Genomic DNA, 26620 nt, shown 5'->3' on the forward strand with positions numbered 1-26620 from the left:
ATCCACCAGGAAATCAATTGTGCATACTCTGATCTCTGTTGAGAACAACAATTGCAGAGTAACATTGAACTATGCCTAGGTATATGATGCCATATAAGTTACAAGGAGGCTATTGACCTTGAATTTAACAAATTGAATGTGGTTCACCATGGTCTGTACTCTTATCGACAATGATACGTGTCATCACAGTGTAAAAAATGTTCAGACTTTGAACAGGCTTCAAACCTACGACAAATGTTTTCAGGTCTTTTTTCCAGGAGTGTTATGGCTGAATTTGCATCTATCATCATGTCTAGATTTAATTGCTACTGTTGGACATCTATTACTATGGAATTTACATACTTGAGCCGAGTTTTACGTCCAGTGAACATAAAGGGCCAACCCACAGATGACCACTCTCATGTGGTTTTGAAAGCTGAGTTGGGAGAGCATTGCACCGGTATTGCAACTGTCGTGGGTTTAAATCCCATTGAAAGCCTGACAATTTTTTCAGGTCTTTTTTCCAGTAGTGTTATGGCTGTATTCACATCTATTATCATGTCTACATTTAGTTGCTACTGTTGGACATCTATTTCTAAGGAAGTTACATACTTGAGCTGAGTATTACTTCCACTGAACATGAAAGGGCAACCCACACATGACCGCTCTCATGTGGCTTTGATAGCTCAGTTGGGAGAGCATTGCACCTGTATTGCAAAGGTCGTGGGTTCAAATCCTGTTCAAAGCCTGAAAATTTTTTCAGCTCTTTCTTCCAGTAGTGTTATGGCTGCATTTGCATCTATCATCATGTCTACATTTAATTGCCACTGTTGGACATCTATTACATAGTATGAAACATTTTACAAGTTCATTTTGGAATGTTCTCACTGTGGACTTTTCAGCAACAGTTAGGCACGTGTCTCACATCTTGCAAAAGACAGGTTCTTGGAAGTACCACAAAATTCTTGACGTGAACCCCTTTGCGTTTTGTTTGGACATCTTCAATGATGGTTAGTGCTATTTGGAATTGAGTGAACGTAAACATTGTAAGCGATGTTTGGTTCATCCTAAAGTTGGCATTTCCTGTAACTGAACAGATAATTGATAATATGATTAGACAAAAAATTGTGAAAATGAAAATAAGATCAAGCCATTTTGGGAATGAAAGGAAAAACAATAGATATATTGTTGTCTTATCAGTTTTAATGAAAGTCATGTTTTGTGTGAAATTAGATGATGAAGCTAATTGGTGCATGGGTGTAGTAGTCTGTGAGTGGGCACATGATATCAACACCAGAACAAAAACCTGGACATTATTGTTCAATTGAAATTGTTCTATAATAATTATTCAGATTTTTAAGACATGTTGAAAGTTGGACGTATATCCTACTTTTAATTACTTACTTACTGTGCCGTATTAGATAAGTATATAAGAAAAGTTATAATTAACTGATTGATGACTTTTACCATAGGGAATAGTGTGTTTCTTTTGTGATGAAAAAAGGGAAACATTGCTCATTGAGGACAAGCCTTGTACAACAAAAATTGCTACCTTAAATGGAAAATTACAGCCTGAAAGATTTGTTTTAAAAAATTAGTAATGTTTCAAGATAGCCAGATTAGGTAGTAGGAAATTTTTATTTTCAAGGCGTCATGAAGCTTTAGACATGTAAGTGTTGTTAATGTTGCAGTTCCAAGAAAGTTATGTTCAAACGCTTGTAATAGGCGAATGCAAAAAAAACAACAAAACAGAACAATAAATGGCGTAAGCGGGGGGGGGGGGGGGGGAGGGGAGGGAGGCCACCACTCCATGATCAGCATGACAGATAACTTCCATTGCGTGACCAAAGGCCAATTTATCTCCCTAGCAGTGAAACGCATGCTGCGTCAGACAAGTCAGCAAAAAGGCAAAGTCTAACTCTAAACTACACTATGAGCTGAAACCTCTGGTCAGCATCGTACCAGAGTGTGGACAGTTGTGACTTACTCAAGCCTACTACCTATATCCCCAGCACTACTGGCCAACACTGCCAGGAAACCACGATTTGAAAGACACCACCAGAAACCCACAACTACTTACAATAGTGACAAAGCTAACAAATGATGCTAAAATTAAAGCTTGAATTCTTTATAGCCAGACAGCTGTCTGGGTGTACACCAACTGTGAATTATGTTGCATAGCAAGTATAGAGTCATATCTTGTGCAGCTTTGATAGCTTTGAACAAGACATGAATGGAGATACTTAAAAGATTACCTGTACAAAATGTGTATATAATTGTTAACTAAACAGTGTTGCAACATGTATTCATGAAAGCCTAAGTAATGTTCTTTCGAGACAAGAAAGACAACTAGCAGTTTCATCACATTTAACTAATGCACATATAATAACAGTGACAGCCCAGTGGGGGCCTAGAATGTCATGCTCCATTAATTATATAACTGTGCTCTTAAGACTTGTTTTAAACTTTTATTGAAAATATGCAGTGTGTTGATAATAATTTTCACAATGGACTTACTTGTTTCACATGTTTTTGATTTTCCTGTGAACAGCTGCAGTATCCACAAGGTTGCTGTGGCCAATCTAGCATTTTAAAGAGAGGGAGGTAAAATAAATGGGCAGCAAATACAGGACATGGTTAAAAGGCATGCCAACCTGGAAAATTTTGAGATGTAAACAGTGACAAATACAATTTCCAGCCTTTGGGAAAAAAGAACACGCATTTAATTACTAAAATTTTTACCAAATTTTTTAATTAAAAAAAAAGTCGAGAAAAAAAATTCCAGCTTTCCAGGAGCATTCCAGTTTATATAAACAAAGCTCAGTATACCATGGCACTTAACAGGGTGGTAAACAACAGTAAGTTGAATAAACTTGAATAATTGCAAATGTTTCCACCCTACTTTAAAAGAAAACAGGCAAGAAAACATGCAAAGAAATCCTCTTCATCTCTTGAGCTATGATTGCTTCCAAATTGACTTGCAAGAAAATACACATTCCTGATTGGTTAATTATTCAGGCTTCCATGGGAAAGCCTGGGTCTAAAAATGCAAGCCGTTTGTTGTCCTCTTCGTCCTTGTATTTGGTCGCCAAATGGGGGTTAATGGTCCCAAGCGTTCGTAGCGTAGTGCGAGGAAAATGGGAATGAGAATGCATAAGGTGTCACTTTTCATGTAAATGCTGTGATTTGTGACGAAAGTTTGGGAAAGAGTCATTGCTACTGTTGGACATCTATTGCTATGAGAGCTCGACATTGCGACTGGTGTGGTTGCCGATGTGACCACATTTTTTTCACTGGCGACTAACTTTCCATGCTTTTCACTGAATGATATACTTTTGCTGGCAACTAAATCTGAAAACTTGGGGGCCAGCTCACCCCAAGGTTCTTTCCTGAAAGTTGAGCCCTGACTATGGAATTGACATACTTGAGCCCGAGTATTAAGTCCACTGAACATAAAGGGCCAACCCACACATGACCGCTCTCATGAGGCTTTGATAGCTCAGTTGGGAAAGCATTGTACCCGTATCGCAAAGGATGTGTGTTGGAATCCCGTTCAAGCCTTAAAATTTTTTAAGCTCTTTTTTCCAGTAGTGTTATGGCTGCATTTGCATCTATCATCATGTCTGCATTTATTTGCTGCTGTTGCACATCTATTACGTACATAAAACATTTTACCAAGTTCATTTTGGAATGTCCTCACTGTGGACTTTTCAGCAACAGTTCGGCATGTGTCTGGCTTCTTGAAAAAGACAGGTTCTGGGAAGTACCACAGTTCTTGATGTGAACCCCTTTGTGTTGTTTTGGACATCTTTGAATGATGGTTCGCGCTGTTTGGGGTTGAGTGAACCCAAACATTGTAAGCAATGTTTGGTTCATGCTAAAGGTTGCATTTCCTGTAACTGGACAGATAATTGATAACATGATTAGACAAAAAATTGTGAAAATGAAAATAAGACCAAGCCATTTTGAGAATGAAAGGAAAACAATAGATATGTTGTTGTCTTATCAGTTTTAATGAAAGTCATGGTTGCAAGTGTGTTGAGTTTGTGTGAAATTAGATGATGAAGCTAATTGGTGCATGGATGTAGCAGTCTGTGAGTGGGCACATGATATCAACACCAGAACAAAATCTGGACATTACTGTTCAATCGTATTATCTCAAACCGATGAGTGACAGACAAGATAACAATAACAATGAAGACATTTTAACGGGGAGCCTATGCCACATATGGTTTTCAGAGTACATCGGTGTTGGATATTACAAGAAAGACCCCAGGAAAGAGAAATTGCCAGAGACATTATCTGTAATAATAATATTAGTGAGAAAATTGAGTGAACGAATACTGCTGGAATAAGCATCAACTGCGTTTAAGCTAATACAACATTATCTTTTAAGTATAAAATGTACAACATGTCAACTTCATTGCATGGCTGCACCCTGGAGTGAACGATCCAGAAACCAGAACAGTCTACCGAGAAACACTCAAACTACATTGAAAGGTAATTGATTATAAATTGACTGCAATTCTACTGATCCTATCGGCTCCTGAAGTTTGTAGTGTTACATTATACAGCTGATGGCATAGAGGATGCTGGTATCCATGCATACGGCATGCACAAAAATGTTTCCCGGTAAAATCAACTACTGGATGTCATGTCTAAAGATTTTTTTAACTGACTTAACTCATGTAGATGTTGATGCATTCCAGTAGAAGGCCAATTTTAATCAAAAGATATTACAAGAAAGACCCCAGGAAAGAGAAATTGCCAGAGACAAATTCAGAAGCACTGATAAATTTAAATAGCAAAGTACTGATCAAAAAAAGAGATAATCGTAAGGCTTATAACATGTGTTACCCCAACAGCCTTAAAACGTCCCTGAATAGCTAAGCAGCATACCATATGTTAACTATATTTATACACAGCATTTTGATTAGTCTACTTGTTGAAACCATGTAAGCGCTTTGTGCGACACCGAAGGCAAATAACATTGCTACATTCATTCTTGTGGTATTGTTTGAAAGCGATGCATCCCTACCACAACACAAGAAAAATTAAGGTCTGATCCATTCGTAATGGGAAACAGTAATTTTGCTCTCACTGCCTAGTCAACTCATATGGAATAATATCTTCAAACATTACAATTGAAAGCCTGTGAGAGTAGTCATACTCATTTAGAAATGCTAATTGAATACCGTGAAATTCTTGACTCGCACACATGGTTGTTCAAGAAGCTAGATACCCAGCAGTCACAACATACATAGGTAATCAATTTTTTTAAAAAAAACTATTGTTATTTTTGGAAACCTCATGAGAGTATTTGGGTATTTTGATCTTTGGTCTGAAACACGAAATGATTTTAAAAAAAATTGGATTTGTATTCTCAAATTGCCTCAACTTTGTTTGTCTCACAGGTGTGGTTATTCCAAAAAGATCCTATTTACCCAGCAGTTACAAATTTTTCCATTTTTGCTGTGGCTACTGCCGCTGTATTTACTATAATAGTTTCCTCTCTATGTGGTGAAAAATAATAAATAAAAAATAATAACTTTTGCATCAAACAAACTTTGTCTGGCCAAAATTGCCCATAAATTGGCAAGCAATCTGCTCAAGAAATCCACTTAGAGCATTTCAGAAATAAACTTCTATTTTGCTATAAGGTTAAGGCGATTCTTCAGAATTGCATTGCACATCCCTACTACCCATGATTTTTTGGTGTCATTTTGCACTCTTACGAGTGCATGCATATGTAAACTTGAAGCCAAGTGACAACTTGCAGGACTCCCAGAAGGGAGAAACTGATTAATTGCATGGCGTGCTATCCTTAAATAGCGCTTTCTAAATGTGGAAAGGCATATGCTGTCGAAGACCACAGAGATGATTGTGGGCTCATCTAAACTAAGGTTGCTTGCCAACTTTAACCTTTATTTTATGCTAAAATAACAAAAAATGGTGGCTTTTGCTAAACCACGTGGCTTATGATAGACAAATCATCGTTTTTCATTGGAAACAAGTATTGTTTACCGAATGATTTTTTATTCATTTAAAATGCAGTGATGACGTTCTTTCTATGCAATGAAGATGTAGATTATTTTCTACTGCAGAGTAAAATACTATCACTGAAAATGAGAGCGTGGCTAAAGTTTTCGGAAAAGTTAATATGTGCTCTCTGGAACACTGCGTGCCTGAAACATATTGAATGCCTTTGGACTAAATATGGGCATCTTTATCATGAAAGGAACATGAAATTGTTCCTTAACATTGATGCAGTACATCCATTGATGTTTTTCTCACTTAAATTTCTACTTTTTGTTCTGCTCTCACAAAGCGCAAAGTGAATGGTTCAAATATAAATGTTTCTGAGAACAGATAATTTAAGGAATTGTGGGATTCATTGAATGTCCTCGTTAGCGAACACCAAGACCCAACTTTTTTGTTTGAAACTATAAGTTCTCTTGAAATAAGCAACCGACAGGTAAAGTTTGAAAGTGAATCTTCTGTGAGTTATACTTTGATGGAGTTACCTTAAGTTTCTTACGTGCAAGTGATTTTGTGACAATGACAATCCATTGTCTTGAATTTCTTATAAATTAGTAGTTTGTAAAAAGCTGTTGTGTCATGGAAGGAATGTTGCTCTTGTGCTGTTCTCTGCAGGCAATTGTTTTGATGCCCTGGCTACAGAATTTTTTGTGCACACTGGGAAAGGTCACAAAAGTGTAATGTTGAGCATCGGCTTTATGTTCACACGAAAACAGGTTTCTCTTGTCAAGAGAAAGTCATCAATTTTTTGGCATCAAAATGATAGCAAGCAAAATAAGTGCAAACGGAAGTCTTACCTTTTAACTACAGCCGTGAAAAAAGATGAAACTTGGTTTTCTTGATATCTGACACTGAATCGACTCTGATCTGTGAATTAAGTTCAGGGTCGGTTGTTAGCTCATTCAGTCCAATTCAACTTAATAAAAAACAACACAGGAACTTGGGCACAAACAGTGCATACAGGTGACAAAACAATGGGAAATTAAGCTTACATTGAAGTTAGGAAATTGTTTCTTTGCAGTCTTTGAATAGTAACAAAGCGCCAATCCGCTCTGCAAGCAAATCAAAGGCTCCTTCAAGCTACCTCATGGTATGTGGTAATTATTCTATGAAGTGCTGTCATTTGCCTGTTTTGGAACTAAGAAGTGCTGCATTTGTAAGGTGTTAAGTTCAAAAGTGCATCATGTTAATAAGCAGCCATTAGTTGAGCATGTTTATAGCAATAAGGTCTTCATCTAAGATATATGACATTTTGACAGGAAACACTGGTAATCCTTTTAGTGTCTTTTTCTCTGTATGGATTATGAACATCAGCAGTGCAAATATTGTTTTGACAATTTGTGAAGATTTCATTAGTTTGCACATCAGCACTGGATGTGTTAGGGTTTTGAACAAACTCACCCCACTCTTCATGGGTTGCGAAGTTATGCCATCTACCCATGCATTTTGCACTTTTATGCCTTCAGTTTTAAATAATTCACTAGTGTCTACAAGATATTTGGCTGCATCGAATACTTTCTTAGGTGTGACAATCTGAAACTGATAGTGATGCTTGTAACCAAGTCGCCTTTTAAGTTTTGTTGGAACGGTCTGTGATTTGCTTCTTGGCCTTGGGAGACAATGAACAGTCGAATTTACATCACTTGGCACATTGACAGTGTTTCCATGAATAGACAATTGACCACCCCTAGATAGTTCATGGATTTGCATAAAAGGTATACGAGGTGATATTGGTCGCTCTTCTAGTGATGTGAAATTCAATACATCAGGCTTATAAGGAAACCCATCTTGTTGGCTTTAGAACAGATGGGTAACCTGCCTTGTGTTAGACCTTTTTTATTGCAAGTTAGACAATTACTTTTTCAGACTTTTTTAGACTTTTTTTTTATTGCAAGTCATGCAGATCCATTCAGTGTCATTGACACTTTTAAAACCAGTAAGACAGGACTCGAAAATGTCTAGTGAACATGCCCTATATTTGTTTGGATCACATTTCACTACAGAGCACTTGAACCACAATTGGCCACAACAAGTGCATACATATTCTGGGCCACATGCAATGTTTTTGTAAAACAAATTTATCATAGAAATTGCATTGTACTTGTTTTCTTGTGGCTGCAACTCATGACTGCTACATCTTAGTAGCGATACACCAGCCAGAACCTCAGCCTTTTGTCTTTTTCTTGCTGACTGTTTGGTTATTTGCCTTATGTGCTGCGGGTTGTCTGATTTTCATTTTCTGAAGGAGCGCTGCTCAATTTCTCTGACATGTTTTGGGTTCAGTTTTGTTCTTTTAGCAGCCTGGTGTTTCTTGTTCCTACATGTTTTGCTATTAATGTTGCAGCCTTGTACTCGTTTTTGATTCTCATTTATTCTAAAGTTATCATCAGCTCTTCTGTCTTTCATGTATTCTCTCATGTATTTTCTTCTGAGCTTTACGTTTTTCACTGTTATTAACTGGTTTGTTTTCATTTGCATTTCTTTGTTTGTTTGCTGTTGTCTCTTATCTCCATTGTTCTGTTTTCTACTATGGAAACATAATGAAATTCATCTAGGTGTCCAATGTAAATGGCTAGGGCATTTGTAACATTCACTGGTTCAACAACAGTAACTGGAGAAAAAGTTGGATTTGATTCAGCAATATGAATTGATAAATTAAGACAATTGGCAACAGCTTGAATTATGATAGCATCAGCCCATGTTCCTTGACATGACATTCTTTCCAAATAACCTTGCCAAGAATGCTCAGTTTTACTCTCTATAAAATTGTTCAGGGTGATTCACTAAATACTGAATGCCAACACTGCGCACATAGAAATGACTACTAGGATTTCCATAGAGTTGATGTGATACAGCCCTAAAAAAGCAATCACCACCTCCTTCAACATCAAGTGCAGTTCTGCCTAACTGAGACAATCTGAATTCTAATAAACAGACAGAATTTGTGGGTGATATAAAAGGTACTGATATGCAATACTCATTTGCAGGACCAGGATTTGACTCCATATCTCCACTCAATGATATGATTCTGCTCAAAAAATGTTACATTTTCATTTGGAGCTGCCTTAATTTTCTGAAAATACTACCTTCAGCTATCATACAAAACAAAGGTAAGTTGTTATGCTTTGGAGTCCTTGTTCAAAAAATACACAAACTTAAACTTTGTCTAATGAAATACTTCTTTGAGAAAATGATGAATTTTAAACCTCTATATCACTCTAAGAAATGACAACGATGGTATCCACACAACATAGCCTTCAGCTTGGAGGATTTCGTGACATTAATTTCTAATGTATAATTTCACCGACATTTATTTTATTATTATAGAAAGTCTGGTAACCATTTAGTGAGAAATTCTGGAGGGTTCTCTTTCACGTGTCATTCTAAACTGAGGATGGGAGACAATGGTAGCGCAGAATTCCATACATTCACATTTTTATCTGCATTTCTGTACTGACAATTACTTGAAAACTGAACTGGTATTTTATTTTGATTTTCAAACTGCTCGGGTATTGTAGGATTACCTTCGATAATCAATTGCTCCTGATCTTGGTGTATTTCAGGTGGTATTCAGCAGGTAACAGATCATCTGTTTGGCATTTAGTTGTTGTCTGATATTTTGTATTTGTTATGGTATTTGTTATTTGGCGTATATTGTATTTAGCATTTGTTTGGCAGTTGTATTCAAACTCTATAGCTTGTCACAGTTGTGGCATTTAAGTCCCAGCGAGAGGGGAACTTGACGAAAGCTTCATCGATCTCCTTTGTCATGCGACATTTTCCGAACAGCTTCCTAGCGAATTGCGAAATATTAAAAGCGCATTTTATTTTAAATCACACGTCCTGCGAGTATTTTTAGAATATTCAAAATGCAATATAGTAGAAGGAGGGCAGCTTACCTTTTTCCCCACACCATAAAGCATTCATTCCGAATAGTTCGTTTTGTGCATTCTATTCCTCGTCGTCCAAATGTATCTTGAAGACATCGTAACTTTTAAGACTTTAAAACCCATTTCTTTCCACCCGAGCTTTCTTGAGCACATTTCCTGTTCGTTTGTGAGGTCTTCAAAAGTGTACTTTGATCAAAGATGGAGCGAAAGGAAGGAAAACTCGCCTTGACAATTTTTGCGTCGGGCTCGACACAACAGACGCCATTTTGTAAACATGTACTGCCACCTTTGTCCCAACCCCTCCCCCCACGTATATGAACATAAAACAAAAACACGACTTTGTGACAAAACCAAACCTAGTATGGGGGACAGGGGGAAACGTGTTTAATTCATGTTTAATGCGGATTTAATGCATAAATTAATTGTCTAACGGGAATGGAGTGACCAATCCAACCATCACTATACCTCATGGTATGAAGTAGATACCATGAGGTAAAAAGATGGCATCACGCAGTGCATTGTAGGTTCATGTAAGAAATTAACATACGTAAACAGACAAGATGGCGGCTTTTGTGTCAGACGTCCGTCTCTCTGAAGACGAAATTATAGAGGCCAAGTTAAAAAAAGAAATCAGAAAGCTCACCAAATCTGAAGCCATAAGATGGTTAAAGTGTCTAGAATGCCAAAATTTAAGTCAACTCAATGAGAAAAAGTTTTAAGACTTTCACAGTATTTGAAAAAAAAAAACCCCTGAGTTTACTATTATTTAGGGTTTATCTTGGGTCTTAAATGTCTTGACAAATTGGGCTGTCCTTTCGGAAAACATCAATAATCAGTCAGTAATTATGGACAACCACAGAAGTGATTATTTTGAACCAGTCATTGTATCAAAATGAGATAGGCACATAACATGAGACATGCAATAGACAAAACAGATGACCACAAACAAATAGCTGTACATTAATTACAGAAACAAAACCACAAAAAGCAATCTTTAATTAAAATATATTATCAACATTATATTACAGCCTAAAACTGGCAGATGAGAAATGCAGAATTAAACAATCATACACTAAAATTAGAACATTTTGGAGAAAAGTTTTCCAAAACATAAAAGAAAATAATTGATATTTAGAAATAACAGAAAATTCAACAAGCATACTCAAAGCTACAACATTGTAGAGACAGCATATGAAGATGGACTGTCTCCTTTCATTCCAATTCCACAGCTCCTGGTTATAACACCAGTTTTTAATATCCATCAGGAAATCAATTGTCCATACTCTGATCTCTGTTGAGAACAACAATTGCAGAGTAACATTGAACTATGCCTAGGTAAATGATACAATATAAGTTACAAGGAGGCTATTGACCTTGAATTTAACAAATTGAATGTGGTTCACCATGGTCTGTACTCTTATCGACAACGATACGTGTCATCACAGTGTAAAAAATGTTCAGGCTTTGAACAGGCTTCAAACCTACGACAAATGTTTTCAGGTCTTTTTTCCAGGAGTGTTATGGCTGAATTTGCATCTATCATCATGTCTAGATTTAATTGCTACTGTTGGACATCTATTACTATGGAATTTACATACTTGAGCCGAGTTTTACGTCCAGTGAACATAAAGGGCCAACCCACAGATGACCACTCTCATGTGGTTTTGAAAGCTGAGTTGGGAGAGCATTGCACCGGTATTGCAACTGTCGTGGGTTTAAATCCCATTGAAAGCCTGACAATTTTTTCAGGTCTTTTTTCCAGTAGTGTTATGGCTGTATTCACATCTATTATCATGTCTACATTTAGTTGCTACTGTTGGACATCTATTTCTAAGGAAGTTACATACTTGAGCTGAGTATTACTTCCACTGAACATGAAAGGGCAACCCACACATGATCGCTCTCATGTGGCTTTGATAGCTCAGTTGGGAGAGCATTGCACCTGTATTGCAAAGGTCGTGGGTTCAAATCCTGTTCAAAGCCTGAAAATTTTTTCAGCTCTTTCTTCCAGTAGTGTTATGGCTGCATTTGCATCTATCATCATGTCTACATTTAATTGCCACTGTTGGACATCTATTACATAGTATGAAACATTTTACAAGTTCATTTTGGAATGTTCTCACTGTGGACTTTTCAGCAACAGTTAGGCACGTGTCTCACATCTTGCAAAAGACAGGTTCTTGGAAGTACCACAAAATTCTTGACGTGAACCCCTTTGCGTTTTGTTTGGGCATCTTCAATGATGGTTAGTGCTATTTGGAATTGAGTGAACGTAAACATTGTAAGCGATGTTTGGTTCATCCTAAAGTTGGCATTTCCTGTAACTGAACAGATAATTGATAATATGATTAGACAAAAAATTGTGAAAATGAAAATAAGATCAAGCCATTTTGGGAATGAAAGGAAAAACAATAGATATATTGTTGTCTTATCAGTTTTAATGAAAGTCATGTTTTGTGTGAAATTAGATGATGAAGCTAATTGGTGCATGGGTGTAGTAGTCTGTGAGTGGGCACATGATATCAACACCAGAACAAAAACCTGGACATTATTGTTCAATTGAAATTGTTCTATAATAATTATTCAGATTTTTAAGACATGTTGAAAGTTGGACGTATATCCTACTTTTAATTACTTACTTACTGTGCCGTATTAGATAAGTATATAAGAAAAGTTATAATTAACTGATTGATGACTTTTACCATAGGGAATAGTGTGTTTCTTTTGTGATGAAAAAAGGGAAACATTGCTCATTGAGGACAAGCCTTGTACAACAAAAATTGCTACCTTAAATGGAAAATTACAGCCTGAAAGATTTGTTTTAAAAAATTAGTAATGTTTCAAGATAGCCAGATTAGGTAGTAGGAAATTTTTATTTTCAAGGCGTCATGAAGCTTTAGACATGTAAGTGTTGTTAATGTTGCAGTTCCAAGAAAGTTATGTTCAAACGCTTGTAATAGGCGAATGCAAAAAAAACAACAAAACAGAACAATAAATGGCGTAAGCGGGGGGGGGGGGGGGGAGGGGAGGGAGGCCACCACTCCATGATCAGCATGACAGATAACTTCCATTGCGTGACCAAAGGCCAATTTATCTCCCTAGCAGTGAAACGCATGCTGCGTCAGACAAGTCAGCAAAAAGGCAAAGTCTAACTCTAAACTACACTATGAGCTGAAACCTCTGGTCAGCATCGTACCAGAGTGTGGACAGTTGTGACTTACTCAAGCCTACTACCTATATCCCCAGCACTACTGGCCAACACTGCCAGGAAACCACGATTTGAAAGACACCACCAGAAACCCACAACTACTTACAATAGTGACAAAGCTAACAAATGATGCTAAAATTAAAGCTTGAATTCTTTATAGCCAGACAGCTGTCTGGGTGTACGCCAACTGTGAATTATGTTGCATAGCAAGTATAGAGTCATATCTTGTGCAGCTTTGATAGCTTTGAACAAGACATGAATGGAGATACTTAAAAGATTACCTGTACAAAATGTGGTATATAATATTGTTAACTAAACAGTGTTGCAACATGTATTCATGAAAGCCTAAGTAATGTTCTTTCGAGACAAGAAAGACAACTAGCGGTTTCATCACATTTAACTAATGCACATATAATAACAGTGACAGCCCAGTGGGGGCCTAGAATGTCATGCTCCATTAATTATATAACTGTGCTCTTAAGACTTGTTTTAAACTTTTATTGAAAATATGCAGTGTGTTGATAATAATTTTCACAATTGACTTACTTGTTTCACATGTTTTTGATTTTCCTGTGAACAGCTGCAGTATCCACAAGGTTGCTGTGGCCAATATAGCATTTTAAAGAGAGGGAGGTAAAATAAATGGGCAGCAAATACAGGACATGGTTAAAAGGCATGCCAACCTGGAAAATTTTGTAAGCAATGTTTGGTTCATGCTAAAGGTTGCATTTCCTGTAACTGAACAGATAATTGATAACATGATTAGACAAAAAAATGTGAAAATGAAAATAAGACCAAGCCATTTTGAGAATGAAAGGAAAACAATAGATATGTTGTTGTCTTATCAGTTTTAATGAAAGTCATGGTTGCAAGTGTGTTGAGTTTGTGTGAAATTAGATGATGAAGCTAATTGGTGCATGGATGTAGCAGTCTGTGAGTGGGCACATGATATCAACACCAGAACAAAATCTGGACATTACTGTTCAATTGTATTATCTCAAACCGATGAGTGACAGACAAGATAACAATAATAATGAAGACATTTTAACAGGGAGCCTATGCCACATATGGTTTTCAGAGTACATCGGTGTTGGATATTACAAGAAAGACCCCAGGAAAGAGAAATTGCCAGAGACATTATCTGCAATAATTAGTGAGAAAATTGAGTGAACAAATACTGCTGGAATAAGCATCAACTGCGTTTAAGCTAATACAACATTATCTTTTAAGTATAAAATGTACAACATGTCAACTTCATTGCATGGCTGCACCCTGGAGTAAACGATCCAGAAACCAGAACAGTCTACTGAGAAACACTCAAACTGCATTGAAAGGTAATTGATTATAAATTGACTGCAATTCTACTGATCCTATCGGCTCCTGAAGTTTGTAGTGTTACATTATAAAGCTGATGGCATAGAGGATGCTGGTATCCATGCATACGGCATGCACAAAAATGTTTCCCGGTAACATCAACTACTGGATGTCATGTCTAAAGATTTTTTTAACCGACTTAACTCATGTAGATGTTGATGCATTCCAGTAGAAGGCCAATTTTAATCAAAAGATATTACAAGAAAGACCCCAGGAAAGAGAAATTGCCAGAGACAAATTCAGAAGCACTGATAAATTTAAATAGCAAAGTACTGATCAAAAAAAGAGATAATCGTAAGGCTCATAACATGTGTTACCCCAACAGCCTTAAAACGTCCCTGATAGCTAAGCAGCATACCATATGTTAACTATATTTATACACAGCATTTCGATTAGTCTACTTGTTGAAACCATGTAAGCGCTTTGTGCGACACCGAAGGCAAATAACATTGCTACATTCATTCTTGTGGTATTGTTTGAAAGCGATGCATCCCTACCACAACACAAGAAAAATTAAGGTCTGATCCATTCGTAATGGGAAACAGTAATTTTGCTCTCACTGCCTAGTCAACTCATATGGAATAATATCTTCAAAAATTACAATTGAAAGCCTGTGAGAGTAGTCATACTCATTTAGAAATGCTAATTGAATACCGTGAAATTCTTGACTCGCACACATGGTTGTTCAAGAAGCTAGATACCCAGCAGTCACAACATACATAGGTAATCAATTTTTTAAAAAAAAAAAACTATTGTTATTTTTGGAAACCTCATGAGAGTATTTGGGTATTTTGATCTTTGGTCTGAAACACGAAATGATTTTAAAAAAAATTGGATTTGTATTCTCAAATTGCCTCAACTTTGTTTGTCTCACAGGTGTGGTTATTCCAAAAAGATCCTATTTACCCAGCAGTTACAAATTTTTCCATTTTTGCTGTGGCTACTGCCGCTGTATTTACTATAATAGTTTCTCTCTCTATGTGGTGAAAAATAATAAATAAAAAATAATAACTTTTGCATCAAACAAACTTTGTCTGGCCAAAATTGCCCATAAATTGGCAAGCAATCTGCTCAAGAAATCCACTTAGAGCATTTCAGAAATAAACTTCTATTTTGCTATAAGGTTAAGGCGATTCTTCAGAATTGCATTGCACATCCCTACTACCCATGATTTTTTGGTGTCATTTTGCACTCTTACGAGTGCATGCATATGTAAACTTGAAGCCAAGTGACAACTTGCAGGACTCCCAGAAGGGAGAAACTGATTAATTGCATGGCGTGCTATCCTTAAATAGCGCTTTCTAAATGTGGAAAGGCATATGCTGTCGAAGACCACAGAGATGATTGTGGGCTCATCTAAACTAAGGTTGCTTGCCAACTTTAACCTTTATTTTATGCTAAAATAACAAAAAATGGTGGCTTTTGCTAAACCACGTGGCTTACGATAGACAAATCATCGTTTTTCGTTGGAAACAAGTATTGTTTACCAAATGATTTTTTATTCATTTAAAATGCAGTGATGACGTTCTTTCTATGCAATGAAGATGTAGATTATTTTCTACTGCAGAGTAAAATACTATCACTGAAAATGAGAGCGTGGCTAAAGTTTTCGGAAAAGTTAATATGTGCTCTCTGGAACACTGCGTGCCTGAAACATATTGAATGCCTTTGGGCTAAATATGGGTATCTTTATCATGAAAGGAACATGAAATTGTTCCTTAACATTGATGCAGTACATCCATTGATGTTTTTCTCACTTAAATTTCTACTTTTTGTTCTGCTCTCACAAAGCGCAAAAGTGAATGGTTCAAATATAAATGTTTCTGAGAACAGATAATTTAAGGAATTGTGGGATTCATTGAATGTCCTCGTTAGCGAACACCAAGACCCAACTTTTTTGTTTGAAACTATAAGTTCTCTTGAAATAAGCAACCGACAGGTAAAGTTTGAAAGTGAATCTTCTGTGAGTTATACTTTGATGGAATTACCTTAAGTTTCTTACGTGCAAGTGATTTTGTGACAATGACAATCCATAGTCTTGAATTTCTTATAAATTAGTAGTTTGTAAAAAGCTGTTGTGTCATGGAAGGAATGTTGCTCTTGTGCTGTTCTCTGCAGGCAATTGTTTTGATGCCCTGGCTACAGAATTTTTTGTGCACACTGGGAAAGGTCACAAAAGTGTAATGTTGAGCATCGGCTTTATGTTCACACGAAAACAGGTTTCTCTTGTCAAGAGAAAGTCATCAATTTTTTGGCGTCAAAATGATAGCAAGCAAAATAAGTGCAAACGGAAGTCTTACCTTTTAACTACAGCCGTGAAAAAAGATGAAACTTGGTTTTCTTGATATCCGACACTGAATCGACTCCGATCTGTGAATTAAGTTCAGGGTCGGTTGTTAGCTCATTCAGTCCGATTCAACTTAATAAAAAACAACACAGGAACTTGGGCACAAAGAGTGCATACAGGTGACAAAACAATGGAAAATTAAGCTTACATTGAAGTTAGGAAATTGTTTCTTTGCAGTCTTTGAATAGTAACAAAGCGCCAACCGCTCCGCAAGCAAAAAAGATGGCATCACGCAGTGCATTGTAGGTTCATGTAAGAAATTAACATACGTAAACAGACAAGATGGCGGCTTTTGTGTTAGAAGTCCGTCTCTCTGAAGACGAAATTATAGAGGCCAAGTTAAAAAAAAGAAATCGGAAAGCTCACCAAATCTGAAGCCATAAGATGGTTAAAGTGTCTACAACGCCAAAATTTAAGTCAACTCAATTTTAAAGAGTGTTGACGCAAGTAAGTCGTAGATTGCGTGAGTGCTGTTTCGAGATGTCTGAGTCGATCTTTTAATTGTTTGTTAATTAGATACATTGTCTCAAAGTTGGTTTTTTGTGCCTTACTAGAGTCCAGTTATGTATTGAAAATGGCCTTGGATGATAGATTTCGTAATAACCCAGACTGGGAATTGTGCGAGGAAAAGGAGAGAGAAACACTCGGTTATGATATTCTGTAGAACGGCTGGACGTCTTCGCTGGGAGGCATTGAGACGATCTCCCACTCGGTTTTGGAGAAGTATTTCGAGCTTACTCCCGATGAAAAGTATGTAAAGGAAGTTTAGGCCTTCTTAAAGACAAAAAAGGTTGAAACGTCTAGGAAAACCATGCGAGTGAACCTTTTGCTGAACCACAACAACATATGTTTGTTCTTGAAGGCTACACACGGCCCGCTACGAAACAAGGTAAAAGTGTTTGATCTGGTGAAGGGCTTTATGCGTGTTCAATCATTTTCGCTAAGACATCTTGAAAAAGGCTGGCTGCAATAGACCACTGGTAGGCTGCTGGGAAACGAGGATTTTGCAAGCATGTTGCTGCTTTTGCCTTCAAACTGGTGGAAGCCGCTATGTCATGTGGTTTTGAGCTTACCAAGGCAATCAGCTGCACACAGGTGGTTTATAAGAGCATCGCAAGATCGAGAGAAAGAGCTCATGAAAAGAATTCCACTTCAAGAAATTGTGTTTGAAAAGCATCTTCTGCAGCGAGACAAAAGGGGAGGAAGAAAACGTAACTCGCCAGTGGAGGTGAGCTGTGGTTACAATTGAAGACCGAACGGAGAGACGTCAGTTGATAATGAACGAGTAACCAAGCTGTGTGATTACTTAGCTTCATCAAAGTTGTATCTGAAATATTAAGACTTAAATCTGTCCAAGACAAACAAAGTTTTTCTGTAGATAAGAGTTGTGTTTACATTCGTGACTCAATGCAATTGTGTCAAAATAAAGAAGTTCTGAGTGGTTCAGTGAGAGAATTGGAAAGATGACATCATCAAAGACACCCGCTGTAACTGGTCTGCAAAGGAAGAGGGAGTTTCAAGAAACTCGGTACTGCATGGGAAATAAGAAAGCAGAAGCTGCTAAATATTTTAGGAACTTTCACAGAGGTATTATATTTGAAGTTGAAGTTGCAAAGTGCTGTGCAAGTGACAGTTCTGCTGTTGTGGAAAAATGTAGACGTGACTTTCTGGAAAGTGACCAATTTTATGTAGCTTGCCCAGACAGAAAATGTCTGGGAGAAACATGCAAGAGACACTTGTCAGAATTAAAATTGTGAAACAAGTTAGCCTTTCTGGACTTTGTCTGTTGCAAATTAATATCCATGATGAAGGTAATTTGAAACCACTATCTGTAGTGACTGGGGCTCGTGTTGCCCAAATACAGTTCCAGGAAGAATATGCATAAGCCAATGTTTGTATTCTCGATTCCTGTGTTCGAGAGAGTGAGAACTCAAAGTGTTTTTTAATCAGAAAGAAGAAAAATTTCATCAATGCTTTTAAAGTATGCTGCAATACAATCGTGAGCAATAGTAGAATAGACAGTATATCTCTTGTTAATATCTTGGCACAGAAGCTTCAAGGACTGTCAAATCAAGTTCCCTTGCAGAATTGACCTGTGAGAATTCCTTTTATGACAACCTGGATTGAAAAATTATCTGGAACCCTTGATAAAAAAATATGCACTTCTTATACACTGCAAGGTAGAATTTCATGCATTGGAAATAATATAGTCACCTAGGCACAAAACATTTTTGTGTAATAATCATTGTTATTACTGTTAAAAATGACTCCTCAATCTCAACAAGATTACAAAGTCTTCCTCTGGACAGAACATATGATGGATGTTTCATAACACTGGAGTAACTATTATAGTAATGAAATTGAATGTCAGAAAAATGTGTGAGACAAGAAATGTTTTCTAATCAGGCAAGCCGGTGGAAAACTTGATATGAGAGTCAAAAAGTATGAACCTATTTGCCTCAAATCTTGAATCTTTCATTGTTCGTCAAGTGACTTTATCTTTTTTGACACTCTGTTAATGTCATGCCTGCATTTGCATTCTTGGTTTCTTTCGCATCAAAGCCCTGCTGCACGAACACGTTGTCATTATCTGATTTGCTTTGCAGTGGGAAATTCTTGTTGTTAAATAAAACTGTGGTGGTGGTAATGTTCATGCTATCGACACTCACTGTTGAGGTGGATTAGTTATTGTCTTTCCCGGTTGGACATGATTTGTCCCGCAGCAAACTTGAAGTGTCTGCCGGGTACACAATATTGCCACTTTTTGAATCCCTTGTTGGAAAAATTGAGGGTATATTATCTTTTTTGATAATTGTGTCCTCTCGGAAAATTTGCACTACACACTTGGTCGCTTGATTTGCACTTGTATTTCTTGTGTTTTGAACTCTGAGCTTTTATATTTTTTTGCCATAATTTTTCTTCTTTTGAGAAAGAAGTTTAGTTCAGGGTCTTATTTTTCAAATTTTTATGAGTGCAACTCGTTTTAGCACAGCTAAAGGGCATCAGAATTTGCTTCTGTAGACTGTGAGTCTGATCACCATAGTGTTTCAAGGCTCTGAACCTTGATGAAACAAATTTTGGAGTTCAAAAGGACTTCCCAAAAGAAATTGTTGACATCAGGAAATCGCTCTTACCTCATGTAAGAGTTGCTAGGAAACATGGATGCACAGTGAAACTGGAGTACGAGAAGTTATGCATTGACGGTCAGCTCTGTAAAGGAAGCCATGAAATAATTGTAAAAGAAACATTTAAATGTTGCATGCCGGTTGTCTGGTTTTGTGTTTGTTAGACTTCAATTTTTCTCTCGCCTAAGATGCAGTGCTTGTTTAAGTGAGGCATGTAAATTGCATCTTTTGAACTGTCAAATTCAGCAGCCAAATTTAGAATGTGCTCAGCAAGAAATGATTTGTTTTTCAACAATGAGGCTATGTTATGTGTAATATTATATTGTGAGTGTGTGTTGAAAAGTGCATGGTTTTGTTTTTGTTGAATGCTTTCAGCTTGTTTGAGTTGCTCACAAGGTCTTGTATCATTATGCTGTCTGATTTCATGCTAAAAAGTTTACTGAGGTAAAGAAATTTGTCTTATTGTCATTAGGTTACACTCTTTTTGTTTGTTCACAATAAACACAAGGTGTCTCAAGAACGTGCAAATAGGAAGACAAGTTTTTAGATAGCTGCATATGGATAGATTTTAAGTTATATTTTGCAAGAAACTTGTTGTTCCTGTGAAGTTGGAAAAGTATGGTATACGGAATTGGGAGGCAAAATGTTTTTCTGTTATGGTTTGAGACATAGCAAAGGAACAGTTATCGAGTTGAATCTGTCTGTGGAGGTTAGAGGTATTGAGTGTACAACGAACGCAAAAGGTGGAATTATGACACTAGAAACCTGAGAGAAAAGTGAGGAGTGGTATAAGCTATTAATAATAATTAATGATAATAATCTTTATTGGGGAAACTTTGTAGTTTCGGAGAAATGTTGCAACAGGAACTGTGTAATGTTCAAGGAAAAATCTATGTCGATCTATAAGGAGAAAATGCGTGTACATTTGACGATGTAAATTTTCAATAGAATCAGTTATTGTCGCTCAAAACTAACGAGGCTATTTTGTGAATCAAAGTTTGCTACTGCTAACAGGGTGAACGCAATTCTGAATTCTTCTACAGTCTAGAGAGAGGAAATCACAGTACTAAGCACATAACTGAAGTGAAACCCTCAGATGAAAAAACTAGGAAAGGGATAATACGTAGTATGAGTGTCGTAAATTGTTTATGGTTTTAGATGTTATGAAATGCCATGACTATAGAAACAAGGTATTTTAGCAGTGGAAATAGAGTTAAGGAAATAGTTCGTCACTCATTTTGAGCTGTATGCAGCCTAGAGAATGTTTTGTTTACTTGTTGTGATAAAAAGTGACGCAAAGAAGAAGTCCGTTCCTTTTGATATCTCGCATGACTGCCATTGTGTTAAAGCATGTGACAACAGGTGAATTGTGAAAGTCTCGATTTGTCTCATTTTGGAAACTTCGATAAGATTGCAAATCGTGGGTCACTTAGTGTCACTTTGGTGAAAACTTTTGTACCAACGTTTTTAGAACTCTGATAGTTATCGTAGATAGGAATTACTCGAGCATAATTGTAACTACGAATGAATTTATTTAGCTTGTCTAAGCCGTCTTTGCAGAAGGCTTGTAACGCAGATTTTGAAATGTCATAAAATAGAGATATCGCGTACTTGACTTGCACATAGCAATCTGCCGATGAACAATGAATAGACGAAGGTGTGATATCAAGGTTACTTACCTGAAATAATGGCAACATCTTCGTGAAAAGCGAAGTCAAAATAACTGGAACTACTCGCGTGTCTTTCGAAAGAACAGCCATGTTGTCAAATCGAGTAACAGAAAGGACGCTGGGAAGGGCTTCATTCCTATGATTTTTAGCCGAGGCCTGTTTGTTTCCACTGCGTGACAGATGCTTTGCGTAACACCTCTTTTGTTGGTGGTGAACTTTTCTTCCATTTGGTCAAGGCCATCGCCTTAGAAATTTCTGAGTCATTGTTAATGAATGGACAAAACTTTGCTTGTTGTATTTGTCATAAAATTATGTCTCCGATGAATGGAATGTGTCTGTGGAATCGACAAACTTGTGTAATGGCAACATTACTTCGTGAAATGTTTGTAAGTCGTAGTAATTTTATGCAATTGAGGAATCGACAACTTCGCTTGTCGGATGTTGCGTAAAACTATCTATTAGACGAAAGTTGTGAATTGGTGGTATGGATAAACTTCCATAGGTTTAACGCGATGTCATGAAATGTATTTTGAAGTCGATGTTATGATGTGCCATTGTGGAATGGAGAGCTCTGGTTATCGTATTAGCCTTTCGTGAAATGTGAAGAGTTTATAACATAAAAAAGGTTGTGGTTGCGTTATTTTATACCTGACAGTACCCTCTCAAACCCATATGTTAATGAAGCAAAAGCTATCGGCTTTTGTTTGCAGACGATTTGTTTGTTGAAAGCGAAGAGAAATCAATGTATAGAAGTCTGTGTTATAGTTGAAAATTGTTTGCAAGGCATACGGCAACGTGTAATTGGAGTTTGTTTTGTGTGTTGAGCGGAAATGTGTCTCGTTTCTTGAATTCGTTCGCGGCTGTCAGTGATCTTAGGAGCAGAAGTCGGTGATGGAAATATGACATTGGCAGAAAAAAATTTAACCCATTTTTTGTTTTGAGGACTTGAATAATAAGGCTGTAAGCTTATAGAGTATATGGAGTTAAGCGGCGGATATGATGTTGATAAACATATAGTATTTTTAGTGTGGAATGACAACAATGCATGTTCAGATAGTCTAGAAACGAATTCTGTTTATATGATTTCAATTCAGGCGTATGTAGTTGATATACTCGCTGTGGTTAAAAATTGCTGAAGAATTGCTGAAGTAAAACTTTTATTTATTTTTTAGTTCGTACCAGATACTTTACAATGTGTAGATATGTTTTGGTTTTTGATGGAAGTCTTTGTCAATTTGTAGGTTTTATTCAAGTTTGAAGCTGACGCTTATCTTATAACTGAAAGTGAATTTTGTCGCGTTTGCTGCGGTAAAAATCGTTGAAATTTGGCAGACTGGTTATGAATAATAAGTTTAATAATGACTTTCAATTTGCCTTAAAATTATGTGAAATCAATTCACTAGTGAGTAAGTGTTGGTTGTTTTGTGGGCTGAGCGGAAGAACTTGGTAGTTGCTTACGTTTATTTATTCGTGGCTGTCAGTGATCGAAGTAAGTGACTTCTTCAATGAAAGTAGCACATTGCGAGAATATATTTTGACCCATTTCTTGATATCTTTATTTGATGAGTCTCTCAGCGTATAGATTTTATGGAATGAAGCGACGAATGTCAAGGGGATGAACATGCAGTGCTGTTCATGTCGAATAACAACAATTTGTCTTCAGATAGTTGAGACGCGACTTATGTTTACGTTGTTCTTTTTCAGGGGTATATAGTTTGTCGACTCCGATGTTGTTGAACATGAAACAAGAACTGCGAATTTAAGGTTTGTTTTTAATAGGTGACATATGCTAGTCAACGCGTAGCAATGTTTTGTTTCGTGATTTGCCTCACCGATTCGTTATTGAGGATAAGTAATTTCTGAGCTGAGATAACACGATAGATTAAAACATTGAGACAACGCAAAGGAAAAGAATATGAAATGGATGCTTTTTCTTTGGTAATTGTTAACTGTTGAAGTTCCTAAAGACTGTGATCAGCGTGAGCATCCATTGTATCTGCAAAGAAAAAAGGTTGTTCTTAAAGTAGTTTGAAAGTGGGACAGAATGAAATGTACCACTAATGTTACCATTGTTATGATATGCGATATATATGGAAATGAGTTCGCATGGAGGTGGGTGGGGTGGTGGAGCAGGGTAAGTAGTGGGGAAGAGAAAGTCATAGTCACCGAAAGAAGAAAAAAGACCAAGAAACGCGGAAAAGCAACAAAGAAAAAAGAGAAAGAAACACAGGTGAGTGAGCATTAGGCTTACTTAGGCTTACTTAGGCTTACTTAGGCTTACTTAGGCTTACTTAGGCTTACTTAGGCTTACTTAGGCTTACTTAGGCTTACTTAGGCTTACTTAGGCTTACTTAGGCTTACTTAGGCTTACTTAGGCTTACTTAGGCTTACTTAGGCTTACTTAGGCTTACTTAGGCTTACTTAGGCTTACTTAGGCTTACTTAGGCTTACTTAGGCTTACTTAGGCTTACTTAGGCTTACTTAGGCTTACTTAGGCTTACTTAGGCTTACTTAGGCTTACTTAGGCTTACTTAGGCTTACTTAGGCTTACTTAGGCTTACTTAGGCTTACTTAGGCTTACTTAGGCTTACTTAGGCTTACTTAGGCTTACTTAGGCTTACTTAGGCTTACTTAGGCTTACTTAGGCTTACTTAGGCTTACTTAGGCTTACTTAGGCTTACTTAGGCTTACTTAGGCTTACTTAGGCTTACTTAGGCTTACTTAGGCTTACTTAGGCTTACTTAGGCTTACTTAGGCTTACTTAGGCTTACTTAGGCTTACTTAGGCTTACTTAGGCTTACTTAGGCTTACTTAGGCTTACTTAGGCTTACTTAGGGTTAGGGTTAGGGTTAGGGTTAGGGTTAGGGTTAGGGTTAGGGTTTAGGGTTAGGGTTTAGGGTTAGGGTTAGGGTTAGGGTTAGGTTTTAGGGTTAGGGTTAGGGTTAGGGTTAGGGTTAGGGTTAGGGTTTAGGGTTTAGGGTTAGGGTTAGGGTTAGGGTTAGGGTTAGGGTTAGGGTTAGGGTTAGGGTTAGGGTTAGGGTTAGGGTTAGGGTTAGGGTTAGGGTTAGGGTTAGGGTTAGGGTTAGGGTTAGGGTTAGGGTTAGGGTTAGGGTTAGGGTTAGGGTTTAGGGTTAGGGTTAGGGTTAGGGTTAGGGTTAGGGTTAGGGTTAGGGTTAGGGTTAGGGTTAGGGTTAGGGTTAGGGTTAGGGTTAGGGTTAGGGTTAGGGTTAGGGTTAGGGTTAGGGTTAGGGTTAGGGTTAGGGTTAGGGTTAGGGTTAGGGTTAGGGTTAGGGTTAGGGTTAGGGTTAGGGTTAGGGTTAGGGTTAGGGTTAGGGTTAGGGTTAGGGTTAGGGTTAGGGTTAGGGTTAGGGTTAGGGTTAGGGTTAGGGTTAGGGTTAGGGTTAGGGTTAGGGTTAGGGTTAGGGTTAGGGTTAGGGTTAGGGTTAGGGTTAGGGTTAGGGTTAGGGTTAGGGTTAGGGTTAGGGTTAGGGTTAGGGTTAGGGTTAGGGTTAGGGTTAGGGTTAGGGTTAGGGTTAGGGTTAGGGTTAGGGTTAGGGTTAGGGTTAGGGTTAGGGTTAGGGTTAGGGTTAGGGTTAGGGTTAGGGTTAGGGTTAGGGTTAGGGTTAGGGTTAGGGTTAGGGTTAGGGTTAGGGTTAGGGTTAGGGTTAGGGTTAGGGTTAGGGTTAGGGTTAGGGTTAGGGTTAGGGTTAGGGTTAGGGTTAGGGTTAGGGTTAGGGTTAGGGTTAGGGTTAGGGTTAGGGTTAGGGTTAGGGTTAGGGTTAGGGTTAGGGTTAGGGTTAGGGTTAGGGTTAGGGTTAGGGTTAGGGTTAGGGTTAGGGTTAGGGTTAGGGTTAGGGTTAGGGTTAGGGTTAGGGTTAGGGTTAGGGTTAGGGTTAGGGTTAGGGTTAGGGTTAGGGTTAGGGTTAGGGTTAGGGTTAGGGTTAGGGTTAGGGTTAGGGTTAGGGTTAGGGTTAGGGTTAGGGTTAGGGTTAGGGTTAGGGTTAGGGTTAGGGTTAGGGTTAGGGTTAGGGTTAGGGTTAGGGTTAGGGTTAGGGTTAGGGTTAGGGTTAGGGTTAGGGTTAGGGTTAGGGTTAGGGTTAGGGTTAGGGTTAGGGTTAGGGTTAGGGTTAGGGTTAGGGTTAGGGTTAGGGTTAGGGTTAGGGTTAGGGTTAGGGGTTAGGGTTAGGGTTAGGGTTAGGGTTAGGGTTAGGGTTAGGGTTAGGGTTAGGGTTAGGGTTAGGGTTAGGGTTAGGGTTAGGGTTAGGGTTAGGGTTAGGGTTAGGGTTAGGGTTAGGGTTAGGGTTAGGGTTAGGGTTAGGGTTAGGGTTAGGGTTAGGGTTAGGGTTAGGGTTAGGGTTAGGGTTAGGGTTAGGGTTAGGGTTAGGGTTAGGGTTAGGGTTAGGGTTAGGGTTAGGTTAGGGTTAGGGTTAGGGTTAGGGTTAGGGTTAGGGTTAGGGTTAGGGTTAGGGTTAGGGTTAGGGTTAGGGTTAGGGTTAGGGTTAGGGTTAGGGTTAGGGTTAGGGTTAGGGTTAGGGTTAGGGTTAGGGTTAGGGTTTAGGGTTAGGGTTAGGGTTAGGGTTAGGGTTTAGGGTTAGGGTTAGGGTTAGGGTTAGGGTTTAGGGTTAGGGTTAGGGTTAGGGTTAGGGTTAGGGTTAGGGTTAGGGTTAGGGTTAGGGTTTAGGGTTAGGGTTAGGGTTAGGGTTTAGGGTTAGGGTTAGGGTTAGGGTTAGGGTTAGGGTTAGGGTTAGGGTTAGGGTTTAGGGTTTAGGGTTAGGGTTAGGGTTAGGGTTTAGGGTTTAGGGTTAGGGGTTAGGGTTAGGGTTTAGGGTTTAGGGTTTAGGGTTTAGGGTTAGGGTTAGGGTTAGGGGTTAGGGTTAGGGTTAGGGTTAGGGTTAGGGTTAGGGTTAGGGTTAGGGTTAGGGTTTTGGGTTAGGGTTAGGGTTAGGGTTTAGGGTTAAGGTTTTAGGGTTAGGGTTAGTTAGGGTTTA

The 26620-nt window shown here is 38.0% G+C and overlaps 1 protein-coding gene, 1 long non-coding RNA gene and 2 other non-coding genes across 4 annotated transcripts in view; 3 read left to right on the forward strand and 1 right to left on the reverse strand.

The window, feature by feature from the left end:
• The window catches only part of LOC145467803 (uncharacterized), an 84633-nt gene that overhangs the window by 7796 nt on the left and 50217 nt on the right, over positions 1-26620 (forward strand). The gene's annotated exons all lie outside the window — the stretch shown is intronic.
• On the reverse strand, positions 10-10581 carry LOC145467825 (uncharacterized). The gene is made up of 5 exons (XR_014042120.1): positions 9918-10581; positions 6816-6885; positions 3655-3878; positions 2497-2561; positions 10-1068 (listed from the first exon to the last, which is right to left on the reverse strand). It is a non-coding gene; the product is annotated as an uncharacterized LOC145467825 (long non-coding RNA).
• On the forward strand, positions 655-727 carry Trnat-ugu (transfer RNA threonine (anticodon UGU)). The gene has a single exon. It is a non-coding gene; the product is annotated as a tRNA-Thr (tRNA).
• On the forward strand, positions 11819-11891 carry Trnat-ugu (transfer RNA threonine (anticodon UGU)). The gene has a single exon. It is a non-coding gene; the product is annotated as a tRNA-Thr (tRNA).

Source organism: Orbicella franksi, chromosome 14 (assembly GCF_964199315.1).
Source record: "Orbicella franksi chromosome 14, jaOrbFran1.1, whole genome shotgun sequence".
Taxonomy (NCBI): Eukaryota; Metazoa; Cnidaria; class Anthozoa; order Scleractinia; family Merulinidae; genus Orbicella; species Orbicella franksi.